General features: G+C 35.1%; 4 non-coding genes across 4 annotated transcripts; 1 reads left to right on the top strand and 3 right to left on the bottom strand.

The window, feature by feature from the left end:
* The first annotated feature begins 9,278 nt into the window (after window positions 1-9,278).
* Window positions 9,279-9,350, top strand: Trnac-gca. The gene has a single exon. It is a non-coding gene; the product is annotated as a tRNA-Cys (tRNA).
* A 2,874-nt stretch (window positions 9,351-12,224) lies between these two features.
* On the bottom strand, window positions 12,225-12,296 carry Trnac-gca. Its single transcript has one exon. It is a non-coding gene; the product is annotated as a tRNA-Cys (tRNA).
* Window positions 12,297-15,208: 2,912 nt separating this feature from the next.
* On the bottom strand, window positions 15,209-15,280 carry Trnac-gca. The gene has a single exon. It is a non-coding gene; the product is annotated as a tRNA-Cys (tRNA).
* A 1,237-nt stretch (window positions 15,281-16,517) lies between these two features.
* On the bottom strand, window positions 16,518-16,589 carry Trnac-gca. Its single transcript has one exon. It is a non-coding gene; the product is annotated as a tRNA-Cys (tRNA).
* Window positions 16,590-21,040: the final 4,451 nt, after the last annotated feature.

Here is a 21,040-nt window from a genome sequence, read left to right as displayed (position 1 = left end):
GTGTTTGTGTTTCTACTGTTTATGGGCGGTCATATCGCTTACCATCAGGCAAACTGTCTCCTCATTTAAAGCAATAAAAAATATATATATATCCAGACAATAAATAATTAAGAGTAATTGTTCAGCCCAATGTTCGCGTCTGTGCAATCGCATCCAGGCTGCTGCATCTGCATCACTGTCCCCCAAACGTGCCTCCTTATGCATCGTTAATCTTGTTTATTATACTATTTATTATCTGCGAACATGTCCTATAGTTTTCTATGCGACGAGGCAAAATTATAAAATTGCCTCATATTGTCTGATTTAGGGGTTATGATGCTTTGTAATCCGGTGCGCTCTGCACCTGTTTTATGAACTTTAAAGAGTATTGTTGGCTTTGATGTGTTTCGTTGTGGCCTTTTGGTAGTCATTATTTGGCGAATTAGTAAAGAGCTGTATTATGGATTTGAATGGTTCGATAATAACTAGGAATTGGTGTTGCCATATCATAATATTCAAGGAAGGAAATTTATAGTAATATGTAAAGCTGACGACTTTGTTTCTTTGTTTATTTTGAACGTGTTAATCCCAAGAACTACTGAACCGATTGTTTTTCACAAAAAGAAACTCTATTACATCTGAGTGCTATAAGCTGCTTATTATCGCAGAAAAACTTTTTCATGCGTACGGAGCCCTAGGCAAAAGATACCGCTTTCATTCGCTACAGTGATTTTAGGCTCACGCTCACCGTCAGCGCTCATAGTTCAGCGCGTAGTTTGTCAGCGCTGAGGCTCAGCGTGGCTCATTTTAGTATCGTACTGACCGCCTTACTGTACAGACGACGACCAGTATACAGTAGATGACGACTGTACGCGCTGACGACGTCCGCTCCTCTCGACACTAGAACGCTCACTGAAAGCAGAGGCGCTTGTGCGATTCAAGTTCATATATCTCGGCCGTCAGCGCTGACGGTGCGCGCGCCTTCGGCGTAAGACTAGAACCAGCCTTAAGGATTTTTTAGCGGTAAAGATTTTGCACACTAGAAAAACCGCGAACAATACTGTAGTGTGTACTTAGTATATTATATTAAATAACTAGCTTTCGCCCGCAGCTTCGCCCGCGTGGATTTCGGGTTTCAAAAATGGAGAAGGTGCTCAATTTGTCGGGATGTTTTTTAAATTTATGGTGGTATGCAGGTGGTCCGATTGTCCGGTCAGGGTCTGATGATGGGATCCTGGTGAAATCGAAGGAACTTTTAACCATTAAGGTTGCACACGAAATGACGGAAGCTTAAAAATGGAGTAACTTCTCCCGTTTTTCCCAACATTTTCCATCACTGCTATGCTCCTATTAATTGTAGCGTGATGAAAAGTATACTATAACCAGCTCAGGAGTATGAAAAATAATTGTACCAAGTTAAGTTAAAATCCGTCGAGTAGTTTTTGTTTCTATAACGGTTATACAGACAGACAGACAAAAATTTTACTAATTGCATTTTTGGCATCAGTATCGATCCCTTATCACGCCGAGTTATTTTGGAAATATATTTCATGTACAGAATTGACCTCTCTACAGATTTATTATAAGTATAGATATGCAAAAGTAGCTCAAAATTGTCCATAACGAAAACATGCATTTTAAAGTAAAACAAAAGAAATTATATCGTGAAGCCAACCAAATAACAAATGATATATTAAATTTTGTGACTGTTCAATTTAGTCGGGTCCGCGATATCACTTTTGTTGAGTTTCAGAACGCGACATTACATTATTATATTCTGTGCTCCAACGCACACTGTTTTGATGTTAGGAACACACCTACATTGCTTAGACAACAGTGAACTTTATACTTAATAGCAATAAAGCTCAAATTGACTCTACGTATTAGTTAGAAAACGTTTGTATGGGAAATAGAAAAATGCTGTTTTGAGGATTTTCCCGGCAATTATTCGAATTTTTCTCACCTTTTAAATCTTCCCTAGACCTCCACGAATAATTCAAGACCAAGATAAGATAAATCCGTTCAGCCGTTCTCGAGTTTTAGCGAGACTAACGAACAGCAATTGATTTTTATATATATAGATATAATAACTTTATATACCTAAGGTAAAAAAAAATAAAAATGTGTAAACGTTTTTTTTTCGTAAAAGAGGAAGTTGTAGTATGTGTACTTATTATATAAGGCATGTAACCTATTGTATTAAGTTAGTATTATGAGTGAAACAATCAACACGTCTCAACATGCAGGGTCATTTATTACAATACCTAGTGGTTAATATTTGTTTATATCTGAATGGATTAAGTGATCTTAACAAAGAGGTAAACATAAATGCAACAATTATATTGGACTCTCATATCAAGTTTAATTGTGTAATACGATATTGAACAAGCGTATCGCCATTTTGAACACAAATTCCAATATCGAGTTAGATCTGTTTTAATTGCAACTTAGTATAACTGAGTAATTACAGAACTTAGTTAAATTAAGTTATATAAAATCTGAAAATGAAAAAATATTTTAAATTTCGAACTGTAATGTTTTTTTCACCATTAAAATCCGGTACATAGGGGCCATGTTAATTGCAATTTAGTTTTACTTTGTATTGAACACCATTAACTTTTTTTTATCTAGGGGCCATGTTAATTACACCTTATGTTTAATTTGAACTGAGATATCATCTGAGATGATGTCAACTTAAGATCAGTGTCTTAAGATAGTCACTATTAAATAAACCCGTATTAACATAAGCTCAAACGATGTCTTAAGTATTATAATATTTGACGGATTTTGACAGCAGAGTTTTATTATTGTTTAACAGCGCCAACTCAGCTGGGAACAAGCGCTTAGACAGCTTAGGCTTGGTTTACGAAATCATCATAATCCTCAGCCGTAGAATGTCCACTGCTGAACATGGGTCTCCCCCAAAAATTTCCAGATCCACCTATTGGAAGCGGCCCGCATCCAGCAACCTCCACCGACTTTTATAAGGTCTTATATTAGGTTAATTCTTGAATAAAATAATTTAATACATTAAATCTCTACTTGAGATTTTACTCAAATTAGAGTTTGAGTTATTAAAACGGTTCTGATCTTAAGATACTAACCTTCACTGAACAGCATCTCAGCTGATATCCCACTTTAGACCAAACCTGAGTTCCATCTGTCATAAATATAGCCTTTACTTAAGACTTTACAAAATAAATACAACTATCATACAAGTGATACGTCTGACATTTCCACCTGCATTTCCTTTGACAAGTTCTAGATAGCTTTAACAAAGCGCAACTTTCTAAAACTTATGACGTATGTTGTGAGCTTACGCGAAGCCTCCCGACGTATCTTGTTTTAATTGAGTTTTGTTCGGTGTTTGTAGCCATCGTATGTATTTCAAAGCTTTAGTAGTGAGTAGTGACTTGTAAACCGATAAATAGTTTCAGATTTTGATGTTATGTTATTGAAAGATGGGCTTATCTTTTTTATAACAGAAGTTAGCAATTTATTAATAATATCAGTCCTGTTATATACTATCTCACTGCTGGGTACGGGCCTCCTCAACTATTGAGAGCGATTAGCGCTTAGTCCACCACGTTGGCCTAGTTATTTGGTAGACTTCACAAACCCTCAAAATTCCTCGTTTTTCTAATCAGTATGCCCGATATGGCGATAGGCTCGCCCACTATCACATCATGGGACGGAGTAAGCAAGCAAGCCCACAGCAAGAGGGTGGAACCCCTCACTTACCTACCAGCCTACCCCTTTGGAGATCGCAGGCGTGAGCGTGTGTGTGTTTGTTTTTCTTTATACTTCAATTGTGTAGATAAGTTATGTGTATTTTCATCTTTATTGAAATTTCTAGGGTTAACACATTTTTTTTTTTTACAAAACCTGTTTGCAGAATGAAATTAGCTTGGTTTTCATCAGTACTGCTGCCGGAAGCCCTTTGCGTATTAGATCTCAACGTACCACATTTTTAATTGCAATGTAATTAAATGTCAAATTACATCATCAAATATGTCATTACCCAGGAACCGGAATAATGAATTGGTTCCGCTTCTCTCGCCAGGCCGCAGCGCACCGCAAACAGGTATATTTAATTCGGACCATTGTATTTTATGATAACAGTGAATATTGCATTAATGTTTCAATAGTGGTAGAAAAAAGGAATTGAGTGGGCAAGCGCTTTCTTTAACTTGTTTACGATGATAGTTGTTTTCTATATTTCCGTTACTTCACCTAAACTATAAAGTATTTTCATATTTACAAATTCTTATGAAACAGTAATAATATTGAGGAATATTTTATTACAAATTATATTCATATTATTTAGCAAACAAACAGCACAAAATTATAACATTTAATAAATAAAATAATTTTTACTCCAGCCAAAAACAGTTTCCACGAAAATTCTTCCAAAATAAAGACAGCTTTCAGATTTGTGAGATCAGTTGAAATAAATTTAGTCTAGATTACATGGTTACGCAGAAACAAAAAAACAGAAAAGAAAAGCACATTATTAGTCAACTTTACTGACAAGTGCTTTATAATATTTACGCGAATTTCTTACGTCGAATAAAAAAAACGGGAGCACCCTCTACGTAGATCGAAACAATACCAGCAAATATTTAAAATAAAAAAAAATATATATAATTGTATCATGAATAATACATATACCCGTTAACAACAAGTAATTTTCATAGCTGAAAGAGACTGTAAACCCGAGTATTTAATATAAATTTCAACTTGATACCTACGTGTTCCCGAGAAAAAGGGTTTTGACATACAGACGGACAGAAGGACAACAAAGCGAAAGGGTTCCTTTTAGCCACGGAATCCATAAATTATAATACATACACAAGCGCGGACATAAAACTAAACACCAAATAAACGCACACTTTCAGCCTTTTTCGTTCCAATTTCAGTTTTCATTTTTAAAACTGAATGACGCGACGACTAGCCGTTCGCCTGATGGTAAGCGATACGACCGCCCATAAGCAGTAGGAACACCATCCAACACCTTGAATTACAAAGTATTGTTTGGTATTCTGCTGCGCTAGCCATCCTGAGACATGAGATGTTAAGGCTTATTTTATCCAGTACACTGGCTAAAATTTTTGTAATCTTACCAATCAAGTTCTAAATAGAAAGCGGCGTTAGCTTAGTTGGGTGTGAAATGGACCGCTGAAATGAATGTCTGCAGGTTCAAATCCCAAAGGCACATAGCTCTGACTTTTGTAATAAAATTATGTGTATATTCTTTGCTTACTTACTTACTTACTTTTTACTTACTTTTTTCTTTCGCTTACTTTAACGGTGAAGGAAAAAATATTGTAAGGGTACCTGGATACCTGAGATGATCTCTACAGGAATTTTGAGGGTGTGTGAAGTCTATCAATCCGCACTAGGCCATCGTAGTGGACTAAGGCCTAATTCCTCTCAGTAGTAGAGGCGGCCTGTGCCCAACATTGGGACACATAATACAGGGCTGATATTATTAAGTTCCAAATACAATTACCCAGAGCAGATACATTTTGTAGCTGCACCATGCACGTGGATGTTAACGCGTTAATCGACCATTGTTCGGGGCCGCACGGGCCCCTCGGGTTGGCGGATGACAGCTCAATAACACTAAATCAAGTATCGACGCTCGATGTTTTCATTCTCTGGTTAATAACGTGCAAAATGAAAGTTTATTGTGGCCGTTTGGTCTTGAGTGATTAATGGGCACTATTTCTGTGGTATTAAGAATTAGTTTTGTTTGTTGAATAGTTTTGTTTAGAAGCAAAAGTTCTGTTACGGTTTCTGCTGGTTTTTCTTCATAAGAATCTAGGTATATAGGAATAGGACTGGTCTGGAATGAATAGGCTATTTGACTATGTTTAATTTTGCGCATTTTTTTATATGTCACAGGAATTAGTACAAAGAAGAAGTCCTTCTGAGAAAACAGCATTAAAATTTGATAAGAAATGAGGCAGTAGTTTATATTTCAAATATTATTGCGTGTAGGCGTGGAGTGGGGACATCGCCCCATCTCTTTCTTACGCACGCATCGTAATCCCGCTGACGTCATATGCAAGTATCTCGTCCCTGTTCTGTTTTTTGACAATCATCTCTACTACTTAATTTCCATGGCCTGTAATATGGATTTTTCACAAGATTTCAACGTTTTGTTCTGCTTTAGACGTACATAGGTATAATTTTATAAAAATTATATATAAACTAAGTCAAATACTGACCCTATTGTTCTATTTAGGTTTAATGTAGCAAAAGTTTTACACAAAGTAAATTTTTACGTAGATATTAAATTTTGTCGATGTATTTATTCATTTTTATTACAAGGTACAAAACAGACAACAGATTGATTTTTATGCATAGATACGTTCATGAGACACGTTATAAATCTGGCGTTTAAATAAAATAATAATATAACAAATATCTAAGAGCAAAAAAAGGTACAAACTATGTCGTAACAATGTTAAAAATCTTTTCCTTAAACTCATTTGTTTTGAGAAATACTCCTGTATTACAAAATTCGTTTACAACCCATAAAATTACCTACAAAACTACTAATCTAATGCTCGTTATCAAGTTTCCTACATGAATTTGCATCTCATAATATTAATGGTAAACATCTAACGGTTATACACTTAGTTTGCGGTAGTGGAGCATTAAACTAACAGCAACGCGTTATGTATGCAGTTCGTATCCCTTATACTTGGATTTAGTTGAAGTTACATTCAAATTAGTTGTATAGAATGAAAAAACAATTTGCATTTGAACTGGTCTTCGATGTCAGTTTTTAGAACTTATTTAGAACTAGTTTTTGCTCGCGACTTAGCCCGCGTGAAGGAGTTTTCCGGGATATTTTTTTTCCGACTTACTTAATATGTATCGTTATTATTATGACCAAATAACACAATCATTATAAATTATAGCCTCTGTGTTATTCTGATGTGTAAACAATATTACTGTAAAGTTTCATCGAAATCCGTTCAGTCGTTTTCTCGTGAAAGAAGCTCAATAATATACATACATCCATCCTCACAAACTTTCGCATTTATAATATTACTAGCTGACTCGACAGACGTTGTCCCGTCTTAACAATGAATTTGCAGCGCGCATTCTGTCAATCGCTGAAATTAACTTTTCTTAAATTTTCTTACGTTCCGCTCAACTTCCTTAATTTTTTATTTCATAAGATCCTTCTCCTGACTATAACAAACAGAACAAAAAAAAATAATAGTGAAATCGGTCCAGCCTTTCACACGTGATGGCGTGACCAAGAGAAATAGGGATTCATTTTTATATATACCTAGTCTTGCCATAAATATTGTAATAAAGAAAAAAGAAAATTGTTAACTGCAAATAACATTTATTACTTTTACAGTGTGTCAGTTTAATACATAAATATAAAACAATTAAAAAATATAAAAAGCTTATTCGAAGTGGTCTCCATTGGCTGCAATACAGTCCTTTAAACGATGAGGCCAGTTATCAATAGAAGCACGCACTCTTTCCATGGGAAAATTCTTCACTGCCAATCGTATAGATTGTTTTAGGGACTCCAAATTATCATGGCGTTTAGAGCAAGCTGTACTCTCTAAAACTGACCACAAATCATAATCCAGCGGATTAAGATCGGGACTAGACGACGGCCAGTCTTCAGCTCTGATGAAGTCCGAAACGTTCGATTCCAACCAAGACTGCGTGGACCGAGCTTTATGACCCGGCGCCGAGTCTTGCTGGAAGGACCATACTTGGTTATTGAACATGGTGATGTTAAGGGGCTTAACTACCTTCTCAAGAATGGTATCTTGATACACTTGTGCCGATGTTTTGATACCTTTTTCACAAAAATATGGCTCAGTCACTCCTTCATAGCTAACACCCCACCAAACCATCACTGAAGTCGGATAATGTCCACGTTGCACTCTGTCGACTAATTGGGAAGCTTCCTTAGAGCTTTGAGCATAAATACGGTCATTTTGTTTGTTAAAATGTTGCTCAATTGTAAAAATTTTCTCATCCGTAAACAAAATTTTTCTGTGACCTCCCTTTGCGTACCGCTTCAGTAGTTGTTTCGATTTTACCACCCTATTCTTCTTTAAATTATCAGTTAAGAAATGGCCAGTGCGTCTCTTATAGGCTGCAAGTCCTAAGTCATCTTTTAAAATACGCGACATGGTTCTAGGTGCTATCTTCATTTCCCGAGATAAAATCTTTTGCTTTCGGACAGGATTTCTTCGAATTCTTTCCCTTACTGCTTTGACCACCTTTTTCGTACGAACACTACGTGGACGGCCAGATCTTTTCTGTCACAAACAGAGGAGGTCTCATTGTACCTATTAATAGCCCGGTACACAAACATTTTACTAATACCAAGTGTATGGAGAGTTTTAAAAATTGCATTTGGCTCCATACCTACTTTGTGTAATGCTATCACAGCGATTCGGTTCTCTTTATCACCCCACACCATTTTAATATCGCAAAATATTTTACAATGTATTGGCGCCAAAATGAGAAAACACAATGAACAATCGTATAAAAATGACAGATTCGAAATTCAAATGTAATATTTTTTTATAATTAAGTGTAACAGTATTTATGGCCAGACTAAGTAGATAGTAGGATTCTGGTTATTTGAAACTCGATGAAAGAAAATGCGTCACGATATTTGAAAAAGGAACAGCGTTCAACCAGCCTGTATGCTATTTTTTTAACGTAAACTATAGTTTGAAATATGTATATGGTAATTAAAATAGTACCTAATAACCACATAAATTTTTCAAGGACTAATTTTTCATTTGTCAGATATAATTCATCCAGTAAATAAATTATGACCTGACAAAATATAAAAGACAAATTGATAACTTCATACACACAGCTGCCTTTTTTGTATTGCGTTTTCTTCTAATTATAAATTTTATGATTAAGGAAAAAAACTGCCCTTAATATAGAATGTTATATTGTGAAGTAAGTACTATAAACTTAGGGTAGGAGTAAAAATCAGTCCTCAATATTATTGCTACATAAATTCTAAAAACATAGGATAAGGGTAGGAAAAATTGTTAATGGGTAATTAATAAATCATAAATTAAGGATGCAGAAATACACAAGGGATACAAAAACATCATCATCATCATCAGCTGCAGGATGTCCACTGCTAAAGATGGGCTTCCTCCAAAGATTTCCAGATCAACCTATTGTAAGCGGCAACAAGAAAATAACTTGATCAAATTGGCTGAATAACAATTTTCACAATAAACCTGAATATAAACGATAGATACGCAGCATCCATTGTAGGGGATATAGCTCAGTGGTAGAGCAATCGACTGCAGTTCGATAGGCCCCCGGTTCAAATCCGGGTGTCCCCTTCATACATCCTGTTTATTTTTACTTAAATTAGAAAAATACTGAAATAAAAATGTACAAAAAATTACACGGTTTTAGTATTTCTCTGTATAAATTGTTTGTTCATCTTGAATTTACTTTGAACTTCTTTCTTCAAATAACCGAAATCTTTCGCCCTTTATCCTTTAAGGAGTAGGTAGACTCGTATCAAGGGTTCTCAAGGATGCTTATTTCCGTCCTGTGACGTAATAAAGGGCGATTTAAAGACTAGGTATAAATCAATCCCGTAAAATCGTGTGTAACGGAAAAACATAACTTAAAAACGTCATAAGAAAGCAAAATTTGCAATTCAAAATTCGTTTACTTGGATGACATTAGTTATTTTTGTTTTAAAACCAAACGACTGAAGCAAATTAAAAAAAAATATGGGTCCAATCTGGAGGTATATTCTTTCAAATAAAAATAGTATTTTTCAAATCGCACACATCACATCATCACGCATTTATCCCCGAAGGGGTATGCAGTGGCACCCAACCAAGGCACCCACTTTTCGCCGAGTGTGTTCCGTCCCAGGATGTGATAGGGGGCGAGCCTATCGCCATATCGGGCACAAATACCAGACTCCGGGCTAATATTGAGCAGAAAAACCCAAATATCACTTTGCCCGACCCGAGATTCGAACCCAGGACCTCAGAGCGCTGCCGTACCGCTCATGCAGTACAACTACGCCACCGAGGCAGTCAAATCGATTCAGAAATTATCGAGTTCTGAGGTAACAAATTATTATGTTATGTCCATCATATAATTTATGAATATAGATTTTTTTCTGCGGCTACATTATTAATACCGTCGCAATAATATAACATAAAAACCTTGCTTATTACAGCAACAAAACAAGAATTTTTAAATATTTCTCCATGATAAATATGACGCCGAAATATATCGACAAAACCGGTGCGTTTTGTGCCTCTACCGGTAAATATTTCGCTCTGGCAAACCCATTCATCGAGCGAACGCATTGGTCGACTGAGCCGCTTGTGTGTTATCTGTGCTAGTTTTGTGGCCAGATTGAAAAATAAGTCTTCGAAAAGTTTTAAATATTTTATTCGAATTTCAAATATTTTTTTGAAAATTGAATTTTATATTATTATGTTTTCATCATTTATACAGAATTAATAAAAATGTATCTCTTTTTTCTTAGGTCACGTCATAAATTTAGAACGACTTACCCCATTTCATTCATCTTTGTTGAAGTTCTCTAATACTTCGTAGAAGGTTCTTACGGAGAGAAAAAATAAAAAAAAAATGCTCAGAAAATTAGAAGCTATCATATATTAGACTATTTTAACCTCGCGCTCTTTTCGCGCATTTGAAAAATTTGAATTTTAAAATATCACTTCAGTTCAAAATGGTTTTGAGTTGAAACTAAACGAAAAGTCACAGTTCTAATTGAATATTCATAGGTAAGATAAGACAACGTCTATCGGGTCAGCTAGTTGGATATGAAACCACGGATAATAGAATAGGAACTTCGATAGAGTTTCATTTACTATAACAGCGGTATAACGGCTAGAACTTATAAAGTAGTCTGTATCAAGCAAATTTACCATGGTCATTCGTACTTACCAGTGGCGAAAGGTACATAGAAGCCGATTAATGCCGGCTTCTCTTTTATAATTGATGTAAAATCTGATTATCATTACGATTTGCAGACTGCATTTATACATATTAGTACCTATATATTGTGTCGGGTTTAAGGAAAATTTCACCCGTCGCCACTAGTGCTTACAAAAAAATATTTTAAATGACTTACAAAAAAAAAGTTAAATAACTTCTGTGTATTATAAATAATCACTGCATAGTATAAAACAAAGTCGCTTTCTCTATCTCTATGTGTGCTTAAATCTTTAAAACTACGCAACGGATTTTGATGCGGTTTTTTTTTAATAGATAGAGTGATTCAAGAGGAAGGTTTATATGCATAATAATAACATCAATTAAATAGTCAGCATTGCACCCGTGCGAAGCCGGGGCAGGTCGCTAGTATCTTATAAATAAAGTTAATTACAAAATATATTTTTTATGCGCAAACTCATTTGAAATAAATTGTTTTATTCAATCCTACTTAAGAACAGTAATAATAAACCCCAGTAAGTGAAAAACTAAGTGAATAAACTACTAACGTAACAGCAACTTAGAAGATAAAAAAAACTTAGTATTTCCTCGTATCTAGAAATTTATGTTTGTAGAAAATAGCTTCAGTAGCTTACCTATTAAGATAACCCTTTTGTTGGGGGTGGGATATATTTTATATCTGCCCAGATACCGACCATTGTACAAAAGGTGTTAAAACCCGCCATAGTGGCCCACGTAAGTGTGTCGCGTTCCGAGATAAACCTGTGTATATCCAGTTCCAACAGGCCGGCATAATTGTGTCGACTGTCAAGGGGTAATCATCTCTCGTCACTCGACATTCTATTGGACCTTCGGTGGGGTCACTTTGCCCAGCCTGTACAAAAAAAAATATGCATTTTACTTATTACTAATTTGTTTCCAAGCTCACGGGTTTTGCTATGAAGGCAGATGGAAAAATAAATTTCTGGCGCTCGGCAACAGTGTATAACTGTAGTGGAGATCTCAACACATAGTAACCAGTGTAGTAACTAATCATACAAAAGTAAGTACTAATATCAGTTGCATTATCGTTTTTAAGTTTTAAACCAATAATATAACGTATCTACGGTTTTTGAAAGAGAACGCTTACAGCCATAAGAACAAGAAAGAAAAAGCATATTCGTCTCATGTATTTAGTTGTAAAAAAATTGTTACATTGTAAAATCTGATGCTAAAAAAATATCTAAAAACAGCAAAAGGAAGCGAGTATATGGATATTGTAGAGGGGACACCCGGATTTGAACCGGGGACCTATCGATCTGCAGTCGATTGCTCTGCCACTGAGCTATATCCCCGATACAGAACTTGAGATATTTACTGTATAGTATAAAACAATGTAATGACTGTTAGAACTTTAAGTTTTAGATAATAAGGATCAATCTCGTGAAGCATATACTGTTCATGTTATTAAATTTTGCTTTAAATTGCTAGAACAATCGCTAGCTCCACAATATTCAAGTGAATGTTAGTTAATGTGTTGGACAGGTAATTTGTTAATTTAAATACATTTAATTGAAATTACTATCTGTACATAATATTATAAAACAAAGTCCCCTTTTCTGTCAGTCTGTTGTTTATCGATTAACTCAAAATTGACCGAACGAATTTCTATGAAATTTGGTATGGAGATAATTTAAGACCCTGGGAAGGTTATAGGCTACTTTCTATCCCGGGACATATAGCGGGACTTTTATCCCGGAAAACTGCTTCACGCGATCGAAGCTGCAAGAAAAAGCTAATGTTTTATAATCAATATCCGCAATTAACTTGCCTGCGCTTCTGGCATTGCTTTAATTTATCGGCGGTGGATGCAGCAATATAGATTTAAGAAAATCTTGTGTGTTGATAAGTTTAATGACATTTAACGTTAGAGGAAGCAAGACGTACATTGTATTACTACCAGCGGTACCAAAAGACGTTATCCTGCCTGTCTAAGAAGGAAATAAAAGCCTAGGACCCGAGTACAGCGCCCCACAATAACATAAAAATTCATCATAATCGGTTAAACGCTTTAGGAGTTCAGTAAGTCATATACAAGTACAGAAGAACTATATAATATATGATTTATATAGTTTATATAGTTATGCTTACCATCAGGCGGACCGCTTGCTCATTTGACTATTAGGGAATAAAAAAAACGCCAACTTGATAATGTAAACTTCATAGTAAAGTTTAAAGATAAAAATAGGATAACTTATAATATAATACTAGAGCTTTCTGAGTGATTGTGTGTAATTTAAAACTTCACATTAAAAAAAAACTTTTTTCGGTTTATAAAAGGTAAAAAATGTTACATTTATATATAAAAAAGGCTCTTAAAATTATTTTTAGACCTTAGAAGCGAACCCGAAACATCATCCTAAATTATTTTTCGACCTTGGAAGCGAAACTGAAACCACAACAGTATCGCGCGGACACAAATGCATTAATTATTGAATGGTTTTAGGTGGAATTTTATAGACATAAGCTAAGCTTAGAATTAATATTCTTAGTTAATTTTAATTTAGAATAATCAATAAATCCTGAGAAATTCTCTATTAGGAATTTTCGAGGGTGTGTGAAGTCTACCAACCCGCACTAGGCCAGCGTGGTGGACTAAGGCTTATTCCCTCTCAGTAGTAGAGTAGGCCCGTGCCCAACAGTGGGACAGTATATAATATAGAGCTGATATTATTATTATAATAAATCCTGTTCCAGAGGCAGGTTTTTACGCAGGTAAAGCTAGGAGTAAAGCTTCGTATTATAAGTATTATTAAAATGTACTCAGTAAATGTTATATTTTTATTAGTCTGAACTAGACTGAAAAGCTTTTTAATAATCTAAACTCATATAATTTTTCGCAAAAATTAATTTCATGATGAAAGTGAGCTTTTTTGTAACCGCCCAGAATGTTTGTACGAGCTTTCACGAAATACTTCAGAGCTTTGTAGTGCCCTATTGCTTAGATGTTTAAGAGCTTTGGTTTTACATATTTTAGCTGGCGTTGTTTTTTTTTTAAATTTTAAGGGATTTGCTACAATTTAATAGCAACAGAAGTTTCAGTAAAATGGTTTGTTAATTTTCATGTTGGTAAAATTTGAAAAATACGACAATTTAGTGTTCCTCCTTTATTTATATAAACGGTATAAATTTTTTCGAAAAATATAATTCAGTTAGTTATAGCATAGAACCTAGTAATAGTGAACCAACTAGATAATAAGTGTATAGGTTTGTTAATAAAAAAATAAAGTTTTATGATAACAGCATTGATAAAGTATAAAATAATGTATCATTTATATTACACTAGTTTGCTCACGGTCCGTGTTAAAAGACTTTCCTACAGCAAAAGTCCCGAAATTACTGATCTGATACACAACATCATCTACACGACGCCAGCACCATCTAATCAAAATCAGACTTAAAAGTTTAGTCTTCAAGGAAACAAGTTCTATGTGTGCCAAATTTCATCCAAATCCGTTCAGCCGTTTTTCTATTTACTTTTAACCAACATCCAAACATTTTCAAATACTTTTGCATTTATAATATTAGTAAGAAGTGATAGACTATGCCTGAGGTTGTTAACAAGATTTATTTATTTGTTTATGCATTTTATATACATAATATATCGGCGATCTTAATACCAAAGGCATTCTTTCGCAGTCAACCTTAGGATGGTACAGAGATAAATAAGATTTAACAGAGTACTTACCAGATTCAAAAACAATTTTTTTTTCAGTAATTATTGTTAATTAAATTTATTTTGGACACGTGTCGCCAAAAGATTATAGTATTAATAAAACAAAGAAAGTCTACAATTTGGTCAACAAGATCATGTAAATAAGTATGTTTATCGTTTGTAGTTCATAAAATTGTAGTCTACAGTCATTCACAACAGACAGCTCTGTTCGCAATTTATTTCAGACTCCATTAAATAATTAAAACAAATTGTTATGCGATGCTAGATCTTTTATGGAATTAAAACTAGTACAATGAAATGGGGAGCAGGTATATATTTAAAAGGGTCCTGTATAATCTGATCGAATATTACCCTCAAGTCTTTAAGACAGTGGTATCACCTCGGTCGAGCTGGGTTATTCCCTAGATAAAACTGGCTATATCGTAACACACATAAGTTTGTCCTAATTTACAACAAAATCTAATTGTCATTTTGTTAATATAAAAATAAACTGTTTATGGTAACAATATAAAACAACGATTTTACGAAAAAAGGGGACACTCGGACTTGAACCAAGGACCTACCGGACTGCAGCCGGTTGCTCTACCACTGAGCTATATCCCCGATATCTAGTTTTACTTATTTAATATATATATTTTCTGGGATAAACACCCTTTATTATTTATAACATACGTTCTCTTTGTATGATGCATCAAGTCTGGCAAAAACATTGACTTATATTCTATAGACACGAACGTCCATATAAACTATTTGTTCAAAATCTAAACTAAAATGGCAAGCAAAACGTCACTGTTAAACTTATTTATTCACTTGAACAACAAATAATTTTACTTATTTGACTAATATTTTTTATTCACATCCAGGTTTGCACTAAGACTCGTGTTTTATATTATGAGCGCCACTCCGTACACAACCACAAGGATCAATATTGACACCATACTAAAATCAGTTTGAATGGATTACAGTTCAATTCAGTTGAACACAGTGAATGTTCGTAATGCTAAATCTAGTACGTATATATCGCTGCGCAAAAATAAAAGTTTAATGCAAAGAAATAATTTCGTAATTTAATCAGAATTTAATGCTGTGAATCCTTCAGTCACAAGGGGAAAATAAATATTTTATAAAAATATATTTCGGCATATATTTTTAACATCATCCTAATGCAGTCAGGCGTGTTTGAATTTCTTATTCAAGCAAATATTTAATCCCCAATTTGTAATTGTATCAGTACAAACAGAAACTATACTGCTTGTGGTAGTAACAATAGTGTTCTCTCTCCGGTAATGTCGGATGTCTCACCGGCCTATGAGAGTGAAGGAACAGAGAGTGCATCTGGTTATTGCACACATACTTGTGCACTATAATATCTCCTGCGTAACTGACTGATCTACATTGAGATTGGCTGTCGTTGCTGAAATTCGGCTAAGAAGGATACAGTTATAGTTCTGTCAGGAACTCTTATTTGTAGCTATCTTGGTGCCACAAAATATCCCATGGCGGTTCTGCATGTGCCTAATAAGGCGACAGCGGATTTATTTTTATTTTTTATACGCTACGGCAAGTTATCCCTTCTGCACTTCATGGAATATCGAGTGACGAGAGATGATTACCGCTTGGCAGTCGACACAATTATGCCGGCCTGTTGGAACCGAATATACGCAGACTGATGTGGACCACTATGGCGAGTTGATTTTGTCTACCAAAAACTATTATACACTGATATACAAGGAAAACTAGAAAGTTTATATAAAGTACGCATGCTGATTTTAATAAGAAAAAACATGCCGTTAAACATTATTAAAAATAATAAAAAGAAGCGAGTATATGGATATTGTAGAGGGGACACCCGGATTTGAACCGGGGACCTATCGATCTGCAGTCGATTGCTCTGCCACTGAGCTATGTCCCCGACAGATGTTTAAACGTATTTACTGGATAAGTTTATTGTTTTCTTTCCTATTTTATCCTTATTTTTTCTGGAACGCACCGTGGTTTGAAGCTGTTTCTAATAATATTTAATATCCAAACTGGGTTTCATAAATTACCATATATATTTAATGATCCTTAAATGTTTTGAAATATTTTTTAGCAAACGTAACATGGGGTGAATTGGAACATGATAACATCGGACCAGGCCTATATAAAATATAGACTAAGTTAAATATACTAAACACCAGGGCTATTTGAAGTATACACTAAGTTAAATACACTAAACAAAGGGTATTAGAGTTTCTTGCTCGTTCTTCTGAGGTGGAAATTACTTTCGAAACTAGTGGTAGAGTAGATATTCTCTGAATCCATATTTTAGTACATCTGCCATTTGCTCAATAGTATAGCATGGTGAGAAACTAGTTAGATCTGATTAATCTTTAAAACAGAAATGTGTTTTTAAATTCATATATTTGTTATTGTTTTAATGCGTAAAATGTAGTGAAATGATAAATTATTTTGTCTTATAGCTAATGTTAGAGGATTTCTAATGTTTACGCGAATGTTAGACATTAAAATTAAACTATTTTTCGGATATTATCGTGGTTTTAATATTTTGGTTTTCTCCCGATGTTTCGAAGACTTTGCAGCCTTCGTGGAAGCTTGACCCCCCCACGGAAGGCTGACCTCAGTCCCGTGACCATGAAGACTGCAGAGTCTTCGAAACGTCGGGAGAAAACCAAAATATTAAAACCGCAATAAAATCCTAAAAATATTTTAATTTTAATGTTAAAGGATTTTCTAGAAGGTCGAATAGGTTTATCTAGAAGGTTGTTTATAAATTATTCTGAGTATTCTTTTAAAAGTTAGTTGAAGCTGCCAGATTGAAGTCTAAGTCGAAAATATGCTCCAACTAAGCATACAACATCATCGGGGATATAGCTCAGTGGCAGAGCAATCGACTGCAGATCGATAAGTCCCCGTTTCAAATCCGGGTGTGTATAATTTCTTTTTCTAATCGTGAACAGGTTTATACTCATGGTTTATACTTTATAGCCATATAGATAAGGGAATTTTTTACTCTTTTACCTATATAGGTATGGCTATCAAAGCTCTCCCTAATTAGAACACTCGTAATTGCAAAAAGACGGATATGCCCCCGTAGACGGAATAGGGCCCCTTGACTATAACTGCAAAAAGACGGATATGTACCCGTAGACGGAATAGACCCCCTTGACTATAATTGCAAAAAGAAGGATATGCCCCCGTAGACGGAATAGGGCCCCTTGACTATATCATGTGGTATTCACGCGTACGGTCACTAAGCAGGTATATCGAATAACTTACTACGGACAAGTATTTAAAGAAATTAAAAAATATAAACCTTGTGGCTACTCAATAAAAGCTGTTTTACGTCTTGCAGTTTAAATACTGCTTATTTTGCTTAACGTCGAATACCTTATTACTCATAAGAGATAGGTATTTGAAGAAATTTCCGAATATAAACCATATTGCTACCCAATAAAAATTGTTTTACAAAACACCCGCCTTGCAGTCTAAATTCCGCCTATTTCGCCTAACGTAGTCATGCTAGTATTTAAATTTTAAAGCAATATATCACGTTTTATTGCAACACAAAGCGTTTTAGTTTGTTTTAGTTATTGTTTTAAGTATTTTATATCAAAACAATTAAATGTTCGTTCATTTAACTTGTATAATTTATACTAGAACTGAAATAGATTCTAGGGTGTAGTCTTGTATAGTAGTAGTATTTGTCTTTAACCGACTTTAAAGATTGGATGAGGTCATCAATCCGATCTGTTTCTGGCTGGTGGTAGGATATATTTTATTTTCCGCCTGGATAGCGACCACCGTACACAAGGTGTTAAAACCAGTCATAGTGGTACACGTAAGTATGTCGCGTTCTGGGATACTGAAGATCAGAGGCCGCTCTGTATATCCAATTCCAACGGGCCGGCATAATTGTGTCGACTATCGAAGGGTTACCATCTCTCGTCAGTGGACATTCTATTGGACCCCACTCCACTTGACATTAGATGCCGCAGTAGTTATTGTTGTTGTGAAGACCAAATTTAATTTCATAAGATTAATAATGAATATAACCGACTGCCTCGGTGGCGTAGTTGTATTGCACGTCCGGTACAATAGCGCTCTGAGGTCCTGGGTTCGAATCCTGGGTCGGGCAAAGTGATATTTGGGTTTTTTTGCTCAGTATCAGCCCGGAGTCTGGAATTTGTGCCTGATATGGCGATAGGCTCGCCCCCTATCACATCATGGGACGGAACATATTTGGCGAAAAGTGGGTGCCCTAGTTGCGCCTCTGCATATCCCTTCGGGGATAAAATGCGTGATGTTATGTATGTAATAATGAATATACAATCAACGTCCTAGAAATTGCCTAATATCTTCTACCAATTATTTCCATGCCTAGCATGGGAAAACTTGATTTAGTTTTTAAAACCAGCTACTTGCCTAACCACCAGCCAACATCCTCAGAAGTATCCAATCGTAGACAATTTTAAACAGCTTCACTAAATTTTGACTTCATAATCAAACTCTAAATCGGTCTTCAGTCCATATACACAGACAACATCAAGGAAGCGATAAAATCACCCAATAATATGCCACCACTTTTTTATTACACTTTAACAAGACAAACGTGATTGAAAACGCCCCGACTCTATAAATTGTTGCAAACCTACCCAAGACTGAATAATAAAGCCTTGCATCCCAACTGAGCTTGTGTTCCTGATATATTTGAGCTGTGACTACATTGTTTAGCATACTATGCTCCTTTTGTTGTATAGCAATAGCCATATTTGTTGTAGAATTTAGGAATCTTATCGCCTTACTGATAATACGTTAATTCTATAAATCCTGTGCCATTGTTTAAGTCCAACGTTGGATCAAACATTCAAACCACGATTCCAAATTCAAATAACATCCCACGTTAAATATAAAACGGCAACAATGAAAGGTACAATCAGCCGGCATTCCTTACGTATCACCTAAATCTCGGACCTTGAAACTCGAAAATTATGCGTGAAACTTTCTTTATCTGTTACGCCAGCCGGCGTGTGTAAAAACACCCTTATTTTAAGAACACTGTCTACGATTATATTCTTTAATATGAGTGTAGTAAGGCAGGTTATCGCGTCAATTTAGGTGAAGTTAGGCTGTTTTGTAACGCTAAACGTGATACAAAAGATGAAACGCACAAACGTAAAATTGGTACTTTTGTTGAAAAAAGTGTTGATATTTTTAAAACCCGCAAAGAAATTTATGACGCTCTCCCGCGGAATTCTCATTGGATGATCCGTTGTTTATTTGCTGAGTAATATCGCTGAATGGGACGGAAAATATTGCGTTTTTATGGACGATGCGTACAGAATATGGATTCGTTTAAACGAGACGAGCTGGTTGCGCGTTTGATGACTTTACGCACTTTTAACAAAATATTTCGTCGACAGTACTATAATTAGATGTTTTAAAGCAATTCAACAATATAGTACTTTTTAATTTAATTCTGTATAATTTTGCTACTGCTTTTGGGTGGCCGTTTTTATTTCTCTCAGGCAAGAGGCATGCTCGTTGCGTCATGGGAAAGCGATAAAAAATTGACTATGTGTGAAAAATGTAATTATGATAACCCCGCATAGATATGCGAGCAGGTATATGAAAATCAAAGCTATATCATGATTATTTTAAAGCTCACATTATAATTGATAGCTTTTGCCAGCGGCTCTGCCAACGTGAAAAAGTTTTTCCGGGATAAAAGTCTCGCTTTATATTTTCCAAAGATAAACAGCCTGTAGCATTTAGGTGTAAGGCAGCTTCCAATTATTGGAAAAAATATTAAAATTAGTTCAATAGTTCCTGAGATAACCGAGTTCAAATAAACAAATAAACTCTTCAGGTTTATGCATTAGTATAGGTTTAATCTATATTTCTTTATTTTATTGAGTTGTCATAAGAGATGTAAGTTTCCTATGTGTGTACCTATATGTTTTGTAGGGTTTTTGGTAAACTTCACCCTCCGCTACCGGTGTTTGTGAATACAGGCTCTAATTGCTTAGAATTCACATTATATGAAGATACACCTACATACAAATCCGCACCTGACGATCAACAATCCACAATTCCCAACACGTAAGCGCAGAGCTCAGACGTAATCTGACGGAACCCTATTGTTTGCAGCGTTCCGCACGCCGCTGTACACAATTACAAAACTGTACACGTTTCGCCGCACGCATGCTTTTGTATAGTGAACACTTTTCGTCACTTTTGTGGTTTGAATTCGTACTGCATACGAATCGTTTTTTAAATTGGGCTTATTTTGTTGAATGGATCTGATTAATTAAAGGTGACAGTTGCGAAGGGTGACATTTTTCAAACGGTAATCCGAGGCAA

The sequence above is a fragment of the Manduca sexta genome, chromosome 16 (assembly GCF_014839805.1).
Source record: "Manduca sexta isolate Smith_Timp_Sample1 chromosome 16, JHU_Msex_v1.0, whole genome shotgun sequence".
NCBI lineage: Eukaryota > Metazoa > Arthropoda > Insecta > Lepidoptera > Sphingidae > Manduca > Manduca sexta.
Note: the sequence above shows the minus strand (reverse complement) of the source record. Positions and strands in the feature narration are given on the sequence as shown.